Consider the following 18,558-nt stretch of genomic DNA (forward strand, 5'->3'; position numbering starts at 1 on the left):
TTAGTGGCTTAGAGACTATAAACTCTGCAATAATATTAGTCTGCAAATAAAACACCTGAAAAACCCATCCAGTAGAGGAAGTGGTGAGGGTTTCTAAATCCAAAAAAGGGCTCAAGGTTATGAAACAGGAACATTTAACTCTGACAAAATTTTATCTCTGATAAAACGAAACAGAGTTGGAAAGAAACAATTTCCAACTCACTGTGGTCCAGTTTTCTTTTCACGAACTCCTTTTTGCTTAGCCAACACGAAAACGGGTACCGAGGAGGTGTCATGAGCCACAATAAATTTCTCAACAGATTCCTATGACCCTTGTGGAGGGGAAAAAAACCAGAAGAAATGCCTGACAGCTTCTGGGAGCTCTCCAGCTTTCCCGCCTAAACGCGAGCCGGGTAAGGGGGAGTGACCGGGCTAGGGCGGGGTCCGAGGCTGGGGCGTGGCGCGTTGATTTCCCCGCCCCTCCCATTCCTTTTCCTCTGTGCCCCTCCCACACGCCTGTCGCCAAGATCCCGACAGGCCCAGCGGCTAGGAGAGTCACGTGAGGGTGTGCGGAGGAGGTGGAGGTTTGTCTCCGCTGTTTCATCTCTATGGCTGTCAGAGGTGGGCGGCTTTGACCGAGGAGCTGCTGGAGCTCGTGCTTGGACGCGTGAGTGTCGGACTCTGGAGGGTATGGGGAGACAGCAATTTAGGGAAGGCGAAGAGGAAGGGGGTTGGCGAGACAGCCTTAGGGAACTGGGCTCCGAGGCTGGCCGTTTGTCCGTCCCGGGCATCCGGCTACTTCTCGGGTCTGGCGGGATACCTGTGTCTCCCTGATGCGCTCAGCTTTTGGTGCTGAGAGGAGTCCGTAGTCCTGCTTGCCTCCCGTCCTCCACTTTTCTTCACCCCAACCCGTCCCTTCTCCCGTCCCGGGAGAACTTCTCCCATGCCGGCTTCCCAACTTGGAGCCGACGCCCCCCTCCTCACGGGCGAGTGGGACACTCTAGTAGCCTTGACCAGCTCTCTTGGAATTTGTGGATGTGGTTGGAAGTGGGTGCGGGAGTTCACAGATGGATTTCTAATACGGAGAAATATTAACCACTGAATCGAAGTAAGTGGAAAATCTGTGAGGACTCAAAGGAGCAATGCAAAGTGCAGGTTACTCGGACTGTTCAGTTTTTAATCTTTTCCAGCGCCTTCCCATTTTCATTACGTTCTCCCTGTTTTCTTTTCACCGTCCCATTCTGGCCGACCATAGACTGTTTTGAGAAAGAGCTAGATTTTATTGACTCTATGTGAATGTTGGGGGAAGAGTTGAAAACAAACTGTTCTTTAAGTTGCCTTCTCTGTAATCGTATGGTTGATGGTTTCTTTACCTTCCCTTTACCATGCCTTAAAAAATACAGTGGCCATTAGTAAATATAAGTATAATACATATCTTATAGCTAGGGGACTAGAGTAAAATATTTTAGTCTCCCTGTGGTACCTTAGAAACGCCAGTTTTCTTCCTATTTACCAGTAAATGTTTCTATCGCACTTGTTTGGGTGGCTTTTTTGATGTGCCTTTGTTTATATTAAAACATCCCTTTTGGGCACGTGGAGAAGTGATCTAGCAGTATTAAGAAAGGAGTTTGCATTTCATTAGGTGAAACAAGTTCGGTGTTGATAGCTGTAGGAGAGTTTAGGTTTCACTGGACCATATGACAATAATAAACGTCAGCATCTTGAGACAAAGGTGTTGGCCAGAATGACCCACCTACTGTGTTTCTGGTGTGGACAAGGTAACGAGCTTTTTGAATGTTGCCTTATCCTAAAAACTTTAGAACCCATTGCCACTTTTCTGTAAGAAGGTAGCTTTTGCCTCCAGCTACTCTTTGTCCCCACCGTTGGTATGTCTCTGATTGTCTCTTCCACTTAAGAGCATCACTCTGGCTACCTAATGTATCAAGCAAGTGTCCCTGACATCTTCTAAGTGCCCTTACTGAGAGTCGTAAAACATAATATTAACAAAAAGTGAATATTCTGGAGTGGCTTGTGTGCCTGGGGAGAAAGGGAAAGAATGATAGAAACTAATAAAAGCTAGTAAATGGAAGACAACAAAAGTGTTTATTGCTGTCTTCCTTTATATTTACTATATTCAGTAGATTGTTTACATTCCTAAGAAGTGAATCTCGAGACTAACTTTCCTGTATTTAAGAATAAAACAGGCTGGTAGTGGTGTCTCAGGCCCATAATCCCAGTGCTTTGGGAGGCCAGGTGGATCCCTTGAATCCAGGAGTTTGAGACCAGCCTGGGCAACATGGCAAGACCATCTCTACAAAACACAAAAATTAGCTAGGTGCATGCCTGTAGTCCTGGCTACTTGGGAGGCTGAGGCAGGAGGATGGCTTGAGCCCTCGAGGTTGAGGCTGCAGTGAGCAGTGATCGTACCATTGTACTCCAGCTTGGGCAACAGAGTGATACCCTGTCTCTTAAAACAGCAACAACAAAAGAATAAAACGATATGAAATTTTTCCATAATGCAGTATTATGCAAAATAATTATAATTGAAATATTTAACTGACCAACTCCTTTAGATCTTATGCTATTCAGAGTTATAGGACTAATATAATTGATAAAGCTTTTTTAAACCCAATTTTGCCACTTTCAGTCTTTAAAGTTAGGTTTATCTCTTGAGCCATTTTTACCATGGCTGCAGCACGTGCTGAACATTAACCATTTTTTCCATGTACAATTGTTTATCCCTTTTAAAATGAGAACCAGTTTTTAATTAATTCACTAATTAATTAAATAGAGATGGGTTCAGCCATTTTGTCAAGGCTGGTCCTTTTGTTGGGGAGTGGGAAAGGAGTCTCACACTGTTGCCCAGGCTGGAGTGCAGTGGTGTGATCTCGGCTCACTGCAACCTTCGCCTCCCGGGTTCAAGCAATTCTTCTGCCTCAGCCTCCCAAGTAGCTGGGACTGCAGGCGAGGCACCACATCTGGCTAATTTTTTTTATTTTTAGTAGAGATGGGATTTTACATGATGGTCAGGCTAGTCTCGAACTCCTGACCTCAGGTGATCCACCTGCCTTGGCCTCCCAAAGTGCTGGGATTACAGGCCTGAGCCACCACACCCGGCCTGCCCAGGCTAGTCTTGAACTCCCAGACTCAAGTGATCCTCCCGCCTTTGCCTCGCAAAGTGCTGGGATTATACGTACAAGCCACCATGCCTAGCCACAAGAACCAGTTTTTTTTAAAAAAGGTTTACTCAAACTGTTTTTTCCACTCATATTTTCCTTTTCTTTTCTTTTCTTTCTTTTCTCTTTTCTCCCTTTCTCCCTCCTCTCCCCTTTCCTTTTCTTTTCTTGTCTTTTTTTTTTTTTTGGAAATGGAGTCTCGCTCTGTCTTTCTTGTCTTTTTAACAAAGTTTCACTCTTGGTCCCCAGGCTACAATGCAATGGTGTAATTTCGGCTCATTGCAACCTCTGCCTCCTGGGTTCAAGCGATTCTCCTGCCTCAGCCTCCCGAGTACCTGGGATTACAGGAGTGCGCCACGATGCCTGGTTCAGTTTTGTATTTTTAATAGAGATGGGATTTTACTATGTTAGCTAGGCTGGTCTCGAACCCATGAACTCAAGTGATCCGCCTGCCTCAGCCTCCCCAAGTGCTGGGGTTAGAGGTGTGAGCCATTGTACCTGGCCTCCCACTCATAATTTAAAAATGAAAATATTGTAATAGCTTTATTTTGTGCCAGAAGAAGAAGGTGATTGTTTTTAGATGGATATTCTATGTGCTTTGGTAAATTATGAGAAAATTGTTAATACTTTTAAGATATTGAAATATGAATATGTGAGCATATTTGAGAAGAAAACATGGGCAATATTTTAAATGTTTTATTTTCCTATTACAAAAGTAATATGCTTATTTTGAAAATGGAAACATTATGAAAATACAATATTGAAAGTCAAAGTCCTAATTTATCTTTTCTCTTACTACCAGGTAACCCCTAGTTCCCTTTGCATATTTGGGATTCAGTGTGGAAAAGTAATTAAGGCTCTGGAGTCTGATTCCCTGGGAAAGATTGTAATACCAGCACTAGGCTTACTTCCTTCAACCTCAGAAACCCAAGAAGAAAGAGAACTTCCCTTTCTCCGCAGTTCCAGCACACCACTGTATGGTAGTTTCATTGACCTGACTTGGGTCTTTGCCCATCTTAGAGAGGCAGTCCCTGTGGCCAGAGTGATGGAATGTTTTATGTGGCTAGGCTTGGAATTTGTCCCCATCCTGGAGTGGGAAGGAGAGGGATATAGTTTGAAACCATTTGAATTAAGGGTGGGTGACAGTTCCTAAAGAAAAATTGAGGTGATACTTTCTGGAGAAGAGAGATTGGTTGCTGGACAGGCAAAAACAACAGATATTCACTAAAATAATTTTCGTGGAGTTTTTTTTTTTAATTAAGAGAGCTTGGGGCTGGGCGCGGTGGCTCATGCCTGTAATCCCAGCACTTTGGGAGGCCGAGGTGGGCAGATCACGAGGTCAGGAGATCGAGACCATCCTGACTAACATGGTGAAACCCCATCTCTACTAAAAGAAAAAAAAAAAAATGCAAAAAATTAGCTGGACATCATGGCGAGCGCCTGTAGTCCCAGCTACTCCGGGGAGGCTGAGGCAGGAGAATGCCCTGAACCCAGGAGGCGGAGCTTGCAGTGAGCAGAGATCATGCCACTGCACTCCAGCCTGGGTGACAGAGCAAGACTCTGGCTCAAAAAATAAATAAATAAATAAAAAAGAGAAGTTGGCTTCCTTTTGCAATATAAAAAATTGTATTTACAGTTTACATGTTGATTTTTTTCTGTTTTTAATGCTTGTTATTATAATAACTTAAAGAATTTGAAAAAATTTAAACTCTTCCAGTGTGTGTATCTGTACTGTTATTACATGTTTAGTACCTTTGGTCTGGAATATTCAGGTTTTATAACTTTAAATATATTATGTATTGGCCAGCTTGTTAAAATAAATTCTTGATATTTTTATTACCGTGGGTGAACTTGATTAGTAACTGCAGTTAATACATAGTAAATAAAAATGTTTTAAATATTTAAATACATGTTGTGGATATGATTAAATGCTTGGTTCTTTTCATTATTTTATGTTTAAACTGTTAGTATAGAAACCACTTAATTTTTAAAAATTATTATTATTTTTTGAGATGGAGTTTTACACTTGTCACCCAGGCTGGAGTGCAATGTCGCGCTCTTGGCTCACTGTGACCTTTGCCTCTTGGGTTCGAGCAATTCTCCTGCCTCAGCCTCCCGAGTAGCTGGGATTACAGGTGCCTGCCACCACAGCCGGCTATTTTTTTTTTTTTTTTGTATTTTAAGTAGAGATGGGGTTTCACCATATTGGCCACGCTGGTCTGAAATTCCTGACCTCAGGTGATCTGCCAGCCAAAGTGCTGGGAATACAGGTGTGAGCCACTGCACCCATCCAAAACCACTTTATTTTGAACATGGCATGTAAAATAAATTACCATAATTATAACTAATTGCTGTTACTGGGTGTTAACTTTAAAACTACAGTTAACACTAGTTTTGTATCTTTATGCCTTATTCTGATGGTTCATCGTTAAAACAATTTTTTCCTGTAGAAACGGGGTCTCACTATGTTGCCTAGGCTGGTCTCAATCTCCTGGGCTCAAGCATTCCGCCTGCCTTGGCCTCCCAAAATATGGGGCTTACAGACATGAGCCACCATGCCTGGCCAGTCTTGCTTTAAGAGCATGATAGAGTGGATACCTGTAAATAAGATACCTGTGGGTAAAACAGATAACAGAATGTTAGTTGAAAAAATAAAAAAAAAAAGGTAGCTGTGGAATTGTACAACCATGAGAAGTGATTGACATTAAATATAATTAATAACCTGGCATTGAAAAGTTAAATATTGCCACATCGTGGGAGAGGTGTTTTAGTTCTGTTTATGAGGCAAGAAATGGCTAGAAGTAGACTCATCTTTTTTTCCCCAAACTAACAGGGTGATCAATTTTTTGCAGATCATGAATGTTTCCTAGACTAATACTAAGTTCAAGATGGGTTTTACTATGAGAAAATTGAAACTTTAGTGTAGTATTTGAGAAAGATATCTCATCAGTTAAGTATACAAATAGTGCTTGCATTTCTCTTCAAAGTGATTTAATGTTGCTTATTTAAAACTTGAAGTGCTTGGCCAGGTGCCGTGGCTCATGCCTGTAATCCCAGTACTTTGGGAGGCTGAGGCAGGAGAATAACTTGAGGTCAGGAGTTCGAATCCAGCCTGAGCAACATGGTGAAACCTTGTCTCTACTAAAAATACAAAAATTAGCCAGATGTGGTGGCACACTCCTGTAATCCCAGCTACTTGGGAGGCTGAGGCATGAGAATTGCCTGAACCCAGGAGGCAGAGGTTGCGGTGAGCCAAGATGGCACCACTGTATACCAGCCTGGGCGACAGAGTGAGACTCCAGCTCAAAAACAACAAAATCTTAAAGTGCCTATTCTAATAACCTTGCTTGGACAGTTAATTTGGATTTGGTGTCTGTTATAAGCAAAAATTATAATTTATATTTTGCTTTTTAAAGTTTGTTCTTTGAGTATGGGAATTAGCAAGCTGTTTTTTTCCTTTTTTTAAAAAAAGTAAACATGAATACTTTGCCTACCATCCTAATAAGATTGGGTCAGCACTGTAATAATGGCACAAAAGAGTATTAGAATCTAGATCTAATTTATCCTCCTCCCCTTTTTACTCGTTTTCCCATGTTCTAGTCAGAATGAGACACTTTTTGCTCCCCCTGTTTGCCATGTCTTTTTGTGTCTTTATGCCTTTACATAGGCTATTTGTTGTACTTGGAATGCCTCTCCACCATTCTGCCATCTCCCAATTGATGAGCTGCTGTTCATCGTTAAACTAGATTAATGAATTGTTGTTCAGTATGTAGAACCTCCCTCTACCCTTGGGTGGTTATTTTCCTTGTTGGTTCTCATAATTTACTTTATCTGTTTAAAGTAGTCTTCTTACTTTGTGGAGCAATTGTATGTATTGTCTATTACATTGAGTGATTCTTGATGCCAGAAACTGGGTCTTATTCATCATCGTATACCGAGTACACAACAGAGTTTTTGTCAAATGTATAAGCTCAGAGCATGTTTGGTGAATAAATGAGTAAATAAGATATATCATCTGTTTTATTTATTTATTGTTTCGAGATGGAGTCTTGCTGTGTTGCCCAGGCTGGAGTGCAGTGGCGCAATCTCAGCTCACTGCAAACTCTGCCTCCCGGGTTCACACCATTCTCCTGCCTCAGCCTCCTGAGTAGCTGGGACTACAGGTGCCTGCGACCACGCCCAGCTAATTTTTTTGTATTTTTAGTAGAAACGGGGTTTCACCGTGTTAGCCAGGATGGTCTCGATCTCCTGACCTTGTGATCTGCCTGCCTCAGCCTCCCAAAGAGCTGGGATTACAGGCGTGAGCCACCGGGCCTGGCTGATATTTCATCTTTTTTAAAAGTCAGAATAGACAAAGGATATAATCCAACAAAGTAAGTCTGTACTTTGTAACCTTTATCAGTCTGATATATTTAGAGAATTTACCTGGACACATCTAGAAATTTCCATCCACATATTCTACAACATATCAACAAACAGGTTTCTAATATGTATCAAGACATTGAAAGGAGAGATGAAAATATGTTCTGTTCTTCAAGGACCTTACAGCCTAGTGGGGAAAACGGACAGATGAACAGATAATTACAATTTAAATTTAAGCTCATTAAAAATAAAGAAAATAAAAAACTCAGTTTCTCTTAGTTTTACTAGACATATTTCAGATGCCCAGTACTCACATATGGCTAGTGGCTATTGTATTGAACAGCACAGATACAAAATATTTCTGGCATCGCAACCTGTTCTACTTGACAAGAGCTGTGGTAGCACATTATAATTAAACGAATCTGCATTCTCTAGTTAGAGATGATAGTTAATTTCATTTCAACCAAGTTGTGCTTTTTCAATTAAAATTCACTTTCAGATTTGAAAGTTGTATTTTTTTAAATTTTAAGCAGATTTTATTGTAATATATTTCAAATAAAGTAGCATTATTATTTTTTTCAGGTCTTTGACCTGCAATAGCATTTAAATTAAGCAATCTTAGAATTTGATTTTCAATGTAAGCATTGATATTGTCTGACATTCTATGCTAATAAGTCCTCAGATGGTACTGAAGCATAATGGTTAAGTGCAATTCCCTTGGGAGCCAGGGCAGTGGCACACACCTGTAATGTCAGCTATTTTGGAGGCTGAGGTGGGAGGATTGCTTGACCCCAGGAATTCAAGACCAGCCTGGGCCACATAATGAGACTTCTTTTCAAAAAAATAATAAAGATACACAATTATTTTTAGAAAATAGAGTGTTTGTGATCAGAGAAACCTGCCTCTGCCATGCTATAACCTAAGGCAAACTGGTAGTTGTGTTTTTTATTTTGGAGATGGAGTCTGGCTCAGTTGACCAGGCTGGAGTGCAGTGGCGTGATCTCAGCTCACTGCAGCCTCTGTCTCCTGGACTTAAGCGATTCTCCTGCGTCAGCCTCCCTAGTAGCTGGGATTACAGACATGCGCCACCACTCCTGGCTAATTTTTGTATTTTTAGTAGAGATGGGGTTTTATCATGTTGGCCAGGCCGGTCTCTAACTCCTGACCTCAAGTGCTCTGCCTGCCCCGGCCTCTCAAAGTGCTAGGATTACGGGTGTGAGCCACTGCGGCCAGCCTAGGCAAACTTTTTAACAGCTTCGAGCTTTGCTGGTTTTTTGTTGTTTTGAGTTGGGGTCTCGCACTGTCACCCAGGCTGGAGTGTAGTGGTGTGACCACAGTTTACTGCATCTTCAAACTCCTGGGCTCAAGCAGTCCTTATACCTCAGCCTCCTGAGTAGCTAGGACTATAGGTGTGTGCCACCACACTTGACTAATTTTTAACTTTTTTGTAGAGACTCGGTCTTAATATGTTGCACAGGCTGGTTTCAAACTCCTGGCCTTAAGTGACCCTGCCGCCTCAGCCTCCCAAGGTTCTGGGATTACAGGTGTCAGCCCCCATGCCCAGCAAGCTTTGGTGTTCTTATCAGTGAAATGGGAGTAATAATAATATTTACCCCAAAGGGTTACTGAGGACTAAATAAGGTAATGGATATCAGGTACTTAGCATAGTACCCCTCACAGAGTAGTGTCTATTAAATGCTAGCATTAAAAAGAGTTTAAACTATCAGTTGTTCAATTTTTTTTTAATTGAGGAAATTAGAGTATGGACTGGTGTTAGATCATACTTAGGAATGGTTAAATTGGTTGAGTATAACTGACATCATTATGTCAAAATCCATATTTTGGAGAGACATAACAAAATGTATAGCAGTGGAATGATACAATAGTTGAGTTACCTTAAAATAATTCAGAGAGAGATGAATAAAAGGGACAAAAAAAAAATGGTCTTCTGTTTCTGGTGAAGTAGTAGTAACAGGGACTAGGCTTACCTTCCTGCCTGAAACAGCTAAAAAAGCAGACAAACATGTGTAACACAGTGGTTGTCTAGATTTTGAGCATTGTGCAGCCAAGGAGAGTAATCCCTGAAAGATAGGAAAGAAATGAGATGAGGTCTATGATTGCTCTGGCTTGCTGCCAGACAGTTTTCCAGCCGCACAACAGGGACAGGGAACCCAGGCAGAGCACAATAGTTTCCCTTAATTGAGGGAGTCTGGGGAGGCCAAAGCATCTGGAGTTTGCAGGGCAGAAAACTGGAGATAGCTGCAGAGAGGGAGAACTTCAGAGAACTGCAGAGGATCCCTCTCAAGTATTCTGCTGAGAACTGATCAGTGGATATATATGTGAGAAAACTTTCTGAGGCCAGGAAGGTAATCACTTGAAAAGATCAGGTAAAACAATACTTGCCGAATTAGGAATAGTGGTGTTTTTTTTTTTTTTTTTTCCCCAACCAGAGTGGAAACCATCTTACAGGTCATTATGTAGCTCTCTCTTTTTTTTTTTTTTTTTTTGAGATGGAGATTTGCTCTTGTTGCCTAGGCTGGAGTGCAATAGCGCGATCTTGGCTCACCACAACCTCTGCCTCCCAGGTTCAAGCGATTCTCCTGCGTCAGCCTCCCATGTAGCTGGGATTACAGGCGCGCACCACCACACTCAGCTAATTTTGTATTTTTAGTAGAGATGGGGTTTCTATGTAGAGTCTATTAAGGGTTTTGCCCTAATAGTGGGTAAATTAACCTTGAACTAAATACTTCTCCAGCCCAGCCTGACAAAGCTTAAAAGCAAGACCTGAAAGGGCCCAAACTGTTCCCTACTAATTTAATCATGGCCCAGAATAAAGCTCAAAAATAGTTATAGGGATACGAGAAAGCACACAAGGTAAAATTCACAATGTCTGGCATCTAGTCAGAAATTACTAGGCATGCAAAGAAGTAGGAAAATGTGACTCATACTGATGAGAAAAAAAATTAGAAACCAAAACAGAAGTGACACAGATGATAGAATTAGTAAGGAGGGATTTAAAACAGTTAGCATATTCCATATGCTCAGGAAACTAGAATAAAGATTGAACTTTTTTTTTTTTTGACAGAGTCTTGCTCTCTCGCCCAGGCTGGAGTGCAGTAGCGCAGTCTCGGCTCACTGCAAGCTATGCCTTCTGGGTTCATGCCATTCTCCTGCCTCATCTTCCCAAGTAGCTGGGACTACAGGTGCATGCTGCCACACCCAGCTAATTTTTTGTAGTTTTAGTAGAGACAGGGTTTCACTGTGTTAGCCAGGGTGGTCTTGATCGCCTGACTTTGTGATCCGCCCGCCTCATCCTCCCAAAGTGCTGGGATTACAGATGTGAGCCACCACGCCCGGCCAAGATTGAACATGTTAGAGACATGAAAGGTATAAAAAGACTCAAACGGAACTTTCGGAGATGGAAACTATAATGTCTGAGATGCAAAATACATTTAATGGGATTAATGGCAGATTAGACATCAGAGAAAAAAGCCTAAGTCAAGACTCATGAAATATACAAAATAATCTATGTAGAATTCTTGCCAAAAATATTTAATTTGTGATCTAACTTTTAGATGTAACTTTCCGTTTACAGGAAAAAAAGAGGAATAGAGAAAGATTTAATACCACACCACAAGTGTGCTGTGGTGCTGTTGTTCACACCTGTAATCCCAGCACTTTGGGAGGCCAAGGAGTGAAGATTGCTTGAGTTTAGGAGTTCAAGAGCAGCCTGGCCAAAGTGGTGAAACCCTGTCTCTACTAAAAACACAAAAATTAGCTGGGCTTGGTGGCACATGCCTGTAATCCCAATTACTGGGGAAGCTGAGACACAAGTATCACTTGAGCCCAGGAGGCAGAGGTTGCAATGAGCCAAGATCATGCCACTGCACTCTAGCCTGGACAACAGAGTGAGACTCCGTCTCAAAAAAACACAAAGAAACAAAACCACACCACAAGGAAGCCATCAGGCAAATCCACAATGTGAAAAATGCTGCAATATATTTGCCCTTTTCTCTTCAGAAATTAGGGTTAGTGCTATGATTGTACAACATGGTGAGTGTATATGCCACTGAATTGTATGCTTAAAAGTGGTCAATTTTCTGTTATGTATATTTTAGCACAGCTTAAAGATTTGCCATTTTAATAATTTTTAAGTGTACAGTGGCATTAAGTACATTCACATTGTTATGCAACCATCACTAGCATTCATTTCCAAAATGACTTCCCAAACTAAAACTCCATACTCATTAAAGGCTCATTCCTCATTTCCCTCTCCCTGAAACCTCTGGCATCCATCATTGTAGTTTCTGTCTCTATGATTTGACTATGCTAGGTGCTTCATATAAGTGAAATCACAAAGTGTTTGTCTTTTTTTTGATTGGTTTGTTTCTCTTAGCGTAGTATCCTTCAGGTTCATCTATGTTGTAGCATATGCTAGAATTTCCTTCCTTTTGAAGGTGAAATGACATGATGAAATCTTGCCATAATTAAGAAAAAAAAAAGGCTGAATAATATTCCTTGTATGGATGTGTCACATTTTACTTATCCATTCATCCATCAGTGGACACTTGGGTTGCTTCCGCCGTTTGGCTGTTGTGCACAGTGCTGCTTTGAGCATGGCTGTACAAATATCTATTCAGGTCCCTCCTTTCAATTCCTTTGGAAATATACCAAGAAGTGGAATTGCTGGATCATATGGTAATTCTATGTTTAATTTTTTGAGGAGCTGCCATACTTTTTCTGTAGTGCCTGCACTATTTTTTTTTTTTTTTTTGAGACGGGGTCTCGCTCTGTCACCCAGGCTGGAGTGCAGTGGCCGGATCTCAGCTCACTGCAAGCTCCGCCTCCCGGGTTCACGCCATTCTCCTGCCTCAGCCTCCTGAGGGGGTGGGACTACAGGCACCCGCCACCACGCCCGGTTGGTTTTTTTGTATTTTTTTAGTAGAGACGGGGTTTCACCATGTTAGCCAGGATGGTCTCAATCTCCTGACCTCGTGATCTGCCCGTCTCGGCCTCCCAAACTGCTGGGATTACAGGCTTGAGCCACCGCGCCAGGCCGTGCCTGCACTATTTTATATTCCTATCAGCAGTGTACAAGGGTTTCAGTTTCTACACATCCTTGTCAACACTTGTTTTCTGTTTTTTTTTTTTTTAATTTAATTAATAGCCATTTGAATGAGTATGGGTACATTTTATATTATGTGTTTTTTGTTGTTGTTGTTGTTGTTTTTTTTTTGGGACAGAGTGTTGCTCTTGGTGCCCAGCCTGGAGTGCAATGGCGCAATCTCGGGTCACTGCAACCTCTACCTCCTGGTTCAAGCGATTCTCCTGCCTCAGCCTCCCAAATAGCCGGGACAGGCACCCGCCACCACGCCTAGCTACTTTTTTTGTATTTTTAGTTGAGACGGGGTTTTGCCATGTTGGCCAGGCTGGTCTTGAACACCTGACCTCAGGTGATCCCCCCCCCTCCCCCCCGCCTCAGCCTCCCAAAGTGCTGGGATTACAGGCGTGAACCACTGCGCCCAGCCTATTAGGTGTATTTTAACACAACAAAAACTAAAGTTGCAAGGGGAGAAAAAGGTTGTGTGTGAGGAACTCTTCCAGATTAAGAGAGACTGTCTAGAGAAAACCAAGATAATGTGTCATGTTTGTATGGATCCTTGTTTGAAAAATCAGCTGTAAATTTTGGGGAAGTTTCTATGTGTTCTAGTATTGGAAGATACTAGGTAATTATTAATTTGAATAAATTTGATAATGTAGTTATGTAGGAGAAAATATTGTAGTTGTGCAGGAGAATATAGGGTACAGCCAGGTGTGGTGGCTCACGCTCATAATCCCAGAGCTTTAGGAAGCTGAAGTGGGAGGATCACTTGAGGCCGGGAGTTGGAGACCAGCCTGGATGACATAGTGGGACCTCGGCTCTACAAAAAATAAAAAAAAAATTAGCCAGGCGTGTTGTCACATCCCTGTAGTTCCTAGCCACTTGGGAGGCTAAGGCAGAAGGACTACTTAAACCTAGGCTTTTGAGGCTGCAGTGTGCTATGAGCATGCCACTGCACTACAGCCTGGGTGACAGAGCAAAACCCTGTCTCTTAAAAAAAAAAAAAAAAAATTAGAGGTAAAATGTTTCTCCTAATGATGTCTGTAATTTACTTTGAAATGACTCAACATAGAAAATAGTTTGTTGAATAGCTATATAGATAAATGGATGAAGCAAGTATATCAAAATGTTAATTGCTGAATTTAAGTAATGCACATATGGTGTTTATAATAGTAGTCTTTGAAATTTTTCGCTGCATGTTTGAAAGTTTTAAAATAAGCATATAAAAGTTTGAGTTAATATTTTTTCTGAAAAGGAGTCATTTAAACAACTTCGCTTTTATTTTATACAATAATTACTTTTAATCTTTTTTTTTTTTTTTTTTGAGACGGCTCTTGCCTCTGCCACCCAGGCTGGAGTGCAGTGCGCGGATCTCAGCCTCACTGCAAGCTCCGCCTCTGTGGCTTTCGGCCATTCTCCTGCCTCAGCCTCTTGCCGAGTAGCTGTGCGCATATACAGGCGCCCGCCTCGTGCGCCCGGCTATTTAGGTAGGGACAGGGTTCACCTAGTCTCTAGCCAGGATGGTCTCGATCTCCTGACCTCGTGATCCGCCACGTCTTGGCCTCCCAAAGTGCTGGGATTACAGGCTTGAGCCACCGCGCCCGGCCTTAATCTTTAATATTTCTAGTTTTTCTTTATATTATAGATCTTGTCTTATAGATACTGCATCTTTTCTCTCTTTTTTATTCTTTGTATGTAATTCGTATGCATTTTAGGAAGTGAATTTTGCGTCGTCTTCACCAGTGGAGTATGCGTTCTTCATATATATCCCAACTTTTTTTTTTGAGACAGAGTCTCACTCTGTCACCCAGGCTAAAGTACAATGGTGCAATCATAATTCACTGCAGCTTCAAACTCCTAGGCTCAAAGAGTCCTCCTGCCTCAGCCTCCTGAGTAGTTATGGCTACATGCATGTGCCACCTTGCCTGGCTAATTTTTTTAAATTGTTTTTTGTGAGACAGGGTCTTGCTATCTTGCCCAGGGTGGTTAGGAACTTCTGGCCTCAAGTGATTCTTCTGCCTCAGCCACCAAAGCTCTGGGATTATAGGCATAAGCCACTAAACCTAGCTATATTCCACCCTTTTGAAAGAGTAATTCGACTGTCAAAGCCTTGGCATAACTCCCATTACTCTTTTAGCCTAGAGGTTTTAATTTCATACTCTATAGGAAAATGGCTCCTAACTCATTAATAATTTCCTTTTCAACTGCATGTTTTCTTTAGGCTCAGATTAAAGTCTGGTCAGCTCCTGAAATACTTTGTGTACTGTGTTAAGATTCACGAAGTGTCATTTTTTTTTTTTGGTTAAGAAAATAGATGGCAGACTCTAGTGTTATTGTGGGAAATCTGGAGTTCTATAAGAAATTAAACATTTTAGCCTTATGAGTCTGGGATTTTATTTATTTCTTTAAGCCTGTTTACTAGTTGATTTTCCCAATATTAAACACATACACAGATTTCTTTCTGTAGTATAGTTTGATAGGAAGACGATAAGGAAAGGAGTTACCAAATCTGGTTTCAGTTTCCAATTTCGCTGTTATCTAGCTTTGTGATTTTTTGTTTGTTTGTTTTTTGGTTGGTTGGTTTTTAAGAGATAAGGTTTCATTGTGTTGCTCAGGCAGGAGTGCAGTGGCTATTCACAGTCACTATGTAGCACTGTAGCTTCAAACTCCTGGCCTCAAGTGATCCATCTGCCTAATTTTCCCAAGCAGCTGAGACTATAGGAACACACTGCAGTGCCCAGAGAGCTTTATGACAGTGATGGAGTTGCTTATCACCTCCCTGGACTATTCCCTCTCATACTGAAATTTTGAAAAATGTTAAGGACTCTTTCAGCTCTAGTATTCTAGTATATCACTCCTTTAGTCTGTTATTTTCAGTGTTTGAGAGTATTGGGGTAGACCATATATCTCATCAAAACTGGGTTTTTTTCTTTCTTTCTTTTCACTTTTATCTTATTTCTTAACGCAGGGCTCTCTTTTTATTTTTTTTTTTTTTTGAGATGAAGTCACTGCAATCTCTGCTGCCCAGGTTCATTCAAGCAATTCTCCTGCCTCAGCCTCCCGAGTAGCTGGGATTACAGGCACGCACCATCACACCCAGCTGATTTTTGGATTTTTGTTGGAGACGGGGTTTCGCCATGTTTGCCAGGGTGGTCTCGAACTCATGATCGCAGGTGATCTGCCCACCTCGACCTCCCAAAGTGCTGGGATTACAGGTGTGAGCAACCACACCTGGCCTGTTTTTTTTTAAACAACAAAAATCTTAGATTTTAATCCAGTTACTTGCCTACTTTTTTGTGGCAGCAGGAAGTTTTTCTTTGTACTGATAAGCATATTTATTACAGTTTTTCCTTTGGCTAGTAAAATAGAAATATGAGGTAAAGTAATGTATCATGTTGTACTACATAGTCTCCATTTGCCCCTCTGTATTCACCCTCTAACCTTCTCCACTAAGCTTTATGCTCCAAGAGGTTGCCTTTTATAAGCTACATCCATAAACTCTTTTTTTTTTTTTTTTTTTTTTTCTGAGACAGAGTCTCGCTTTGTCGCCCAGGCTGGAGTGCAGTGGCGCGATCTCGGCTCACTGCAAGCTCCGCCTCCCGGGTTTACGCCATTCTCCTGCCTCAGCCTCCCGAGTAGCTGGGACTGCAGGCGCCCGCCACCTGGCCCGGCTAGTTTTTTGTATTTTAGTAGAGACGGGGTTTCACTGTGTTAGCCAGGATGGTCTCGATCTCCTGACCTCGTGATCCGCCCGTCTCGGCCTCCCAAAGTGCTGGGATTACAGGCTTGAGCCACCGCGCCCGGCCTATAAACTCTTTTTCTTTTGTAATCCAGTAGGGTTTGGCGAAGACAGAAGTTGGGAGGACAGTGATGTCTGGGTGTGTATTTCCCTGGCTCCCTCCTTGTCAGTGGTAATAGTTGTATTCCTCTGCTGAAGGCCACACAGCTTCTGTCAGCTGTTTCCCAAAGCCGTAACTACAGTTGACTGAGTTCTGGTAATTCCAGTATTACCTTCCCTGGCCCAGTAAGGCCCACTGTCTTCCCACTCTTTATGTTCAGAGTGCTTTACTATCTCTTGTTGGTTTTTGTTAACTCTGCTTGTGTCTTTGCAAAGTCTTTTTAGTAAATTCTAATTACACCATCCTTGGCAGTTTTTGTTCTCTTAAAATTTTAAATCTCAGATAAATGATGAATCAGTTGCCATATTCCACATAATTTGGACTAGATACATTCTTCTTTAAAAAAGTGTCATAAAATATATATAACATAAAATTTACTTTTTTAACACTGGTTTTTTTTTTTTTTGAGAGAGTATGTCACTCTGTTACTTATGCTGGAGTACAGTGGTGTGATCATAACTCACTGTAGTCTCAATCTCCTAGACTCAAGTGATCCCTCTGCCTCAGCTTCCTGAGTAGCTGGACTATTATAGGTGTGTACCACCATGCCAAACCAGTTTTAAAAATTTTTGTAGGGATGGGGTCTCACTGTGTTGCCTAAGCTGGTCTTAAACTCCTGGCCTCAAGTGATCCTCCCCACGTTGGCCTCCCAAAGCATGGGGATTATAGATGTGAGCCATCATGCCTGGTGTGACCACTTTTTAATGTATACTTCATTGTCATTAAATACATTCAACATGTCATGCAACCACTGCCACTTTCCATTTTCAGAACTTTGTCATCATCTCTAAACAGAAACTCTGAACCCATTAAACAATAACTTCCCATTTTCCCTCTTCCAAGCTCTTGGTAACCATTAATCTACCTTCTGTCTCTGAATTTTTACTATTTTGGGTACCTCATATAAGTGGAATCATAAGGTATTTGTTCTTTTGAATCTATCCATATTGTACCATATGCCAGAATTTCCTTCCTTTTTAATGGCTGAATGATATTCCATTGTGTATACATACTATTAAAACACTTTACACAAATTAAATTTAACAGCTTATTTGAGCAAAGAATGATTTGTGAATTGGCCAGCCCTCAGAACCAGAATGGATTCAGACCAACTCTAGGGCTGCTTCATGGTCAGATAACATTCATAGACAGAAAACAGAAGTGAGGTCCAGAAATGGCTGGATTGGTTACAGCTAGAGTTTGCCTTATTTGAACTTGGTTTGAACAGTTGGGTGCCTGTGATTGGCTGAGACTTGAGTACTTGCTACAAGAGTAGGTCTATTTATACATCGTTAGGTTACAGCTAAGTATGGAGAAACATTTAGGCCAACCTTAAAATATGTATGAAGGTAGCTTTAGGCCAAACTTAATTCGACTAACAATAGCTGCATTATTTTACATTCCCACCTACAATGCACAAAGGTCCCAATTTCTCCACATTTTCTCTGGAAAATATTCTAGTTTTTTGATAATAGATACTCTGTTCTGGGTGTGAATAATACCTCATTATGGTTTTAATTTGCTTTTGCCTAATGATTGATGATGTTGAGCATCTTTTCATGTGTTTACTGACCATTTGTACATCTTTGGAGAAATGTCTATTCAAGTCCTTTCCTCATTTTTTGAAAAGGATTCAAATGGTATTTAGGTTAGACAAAAAGAAGCATTTTGGCCAGGAGAGGTGGCTAACGCCTATAATCCCAGCACTTCGGGCTGCCGAGATGGGTGGATCACTTGAGGCTAAGAGTTTGAGACCAGCTGGCCAACATGGCAAAACTTTGTCTCCACTAAAAAAAATACAAAAATTAGCTGGATGTGGTGTCACATGCCTGTAATCCCAGCTACTCGGGAGGCTGAAGCAGGAGAATCGCTTGAATCCAGGAGGTGGAGGTTGCAGTGAGCTGAGATTGCACCACTGCACTCCAGCTTGGGTGACAGGGTGAGACACCCTGTTTCAAAAAAAGAAAAAAAAAAAGCCTTTTCTTTGATTAAAGCAGTATAAAGGAAAAAACAATCTGTATAAGAAAAACAAAATTTTCTC

General features: G+C 41.5%; 1 protein-coding gene across 5 annotated transcripts in view; it reads left to right on the forward strand.

The window, feature by feature from the left end:
- The first annotated feature begins 465 nt into the window (after positions 1 to 465).
- The window catches only part of MICU1 (mitochondrial calcium uptake 1), a 267,615-nt gene continuing 249,522 nt past the window's right edge, over positions 466 to 18,558 (forward strand). For 4 of the 5 annotated variants that reach the window (XM_017854624.1, XM_017854626.1, XM_017854627.1 and 1 more), the window contains exon 1: positions 466 to 646. The gene's annotated coding sequence lies outside the window, so the exon portion shown is untranslated. The remainder of the gene's footprint in view (positions 647 to 18,558) is intronic. The other variant, XM_017854625.1, reaches the window with a different exon arrangement.

The sequence above is a fragment of the Rhinopithecus bieti genome, unplaced genomic scaffold (genome assembly GCF_001698545.2).
Source record: "Rhinopithecus bieti isolate Rb0 unplaced genomic scaffold, ASM169854v2 scaffold_36008, whole genome shotgun sequence".
NCBI classification, from domain to species: domain Eukaryota; kingdom Metazoa; phylum Chordata; class Mammalia; order Primates; family Cercopithecidae; genus Rhinopithecus; species Rhinopithecus bieti.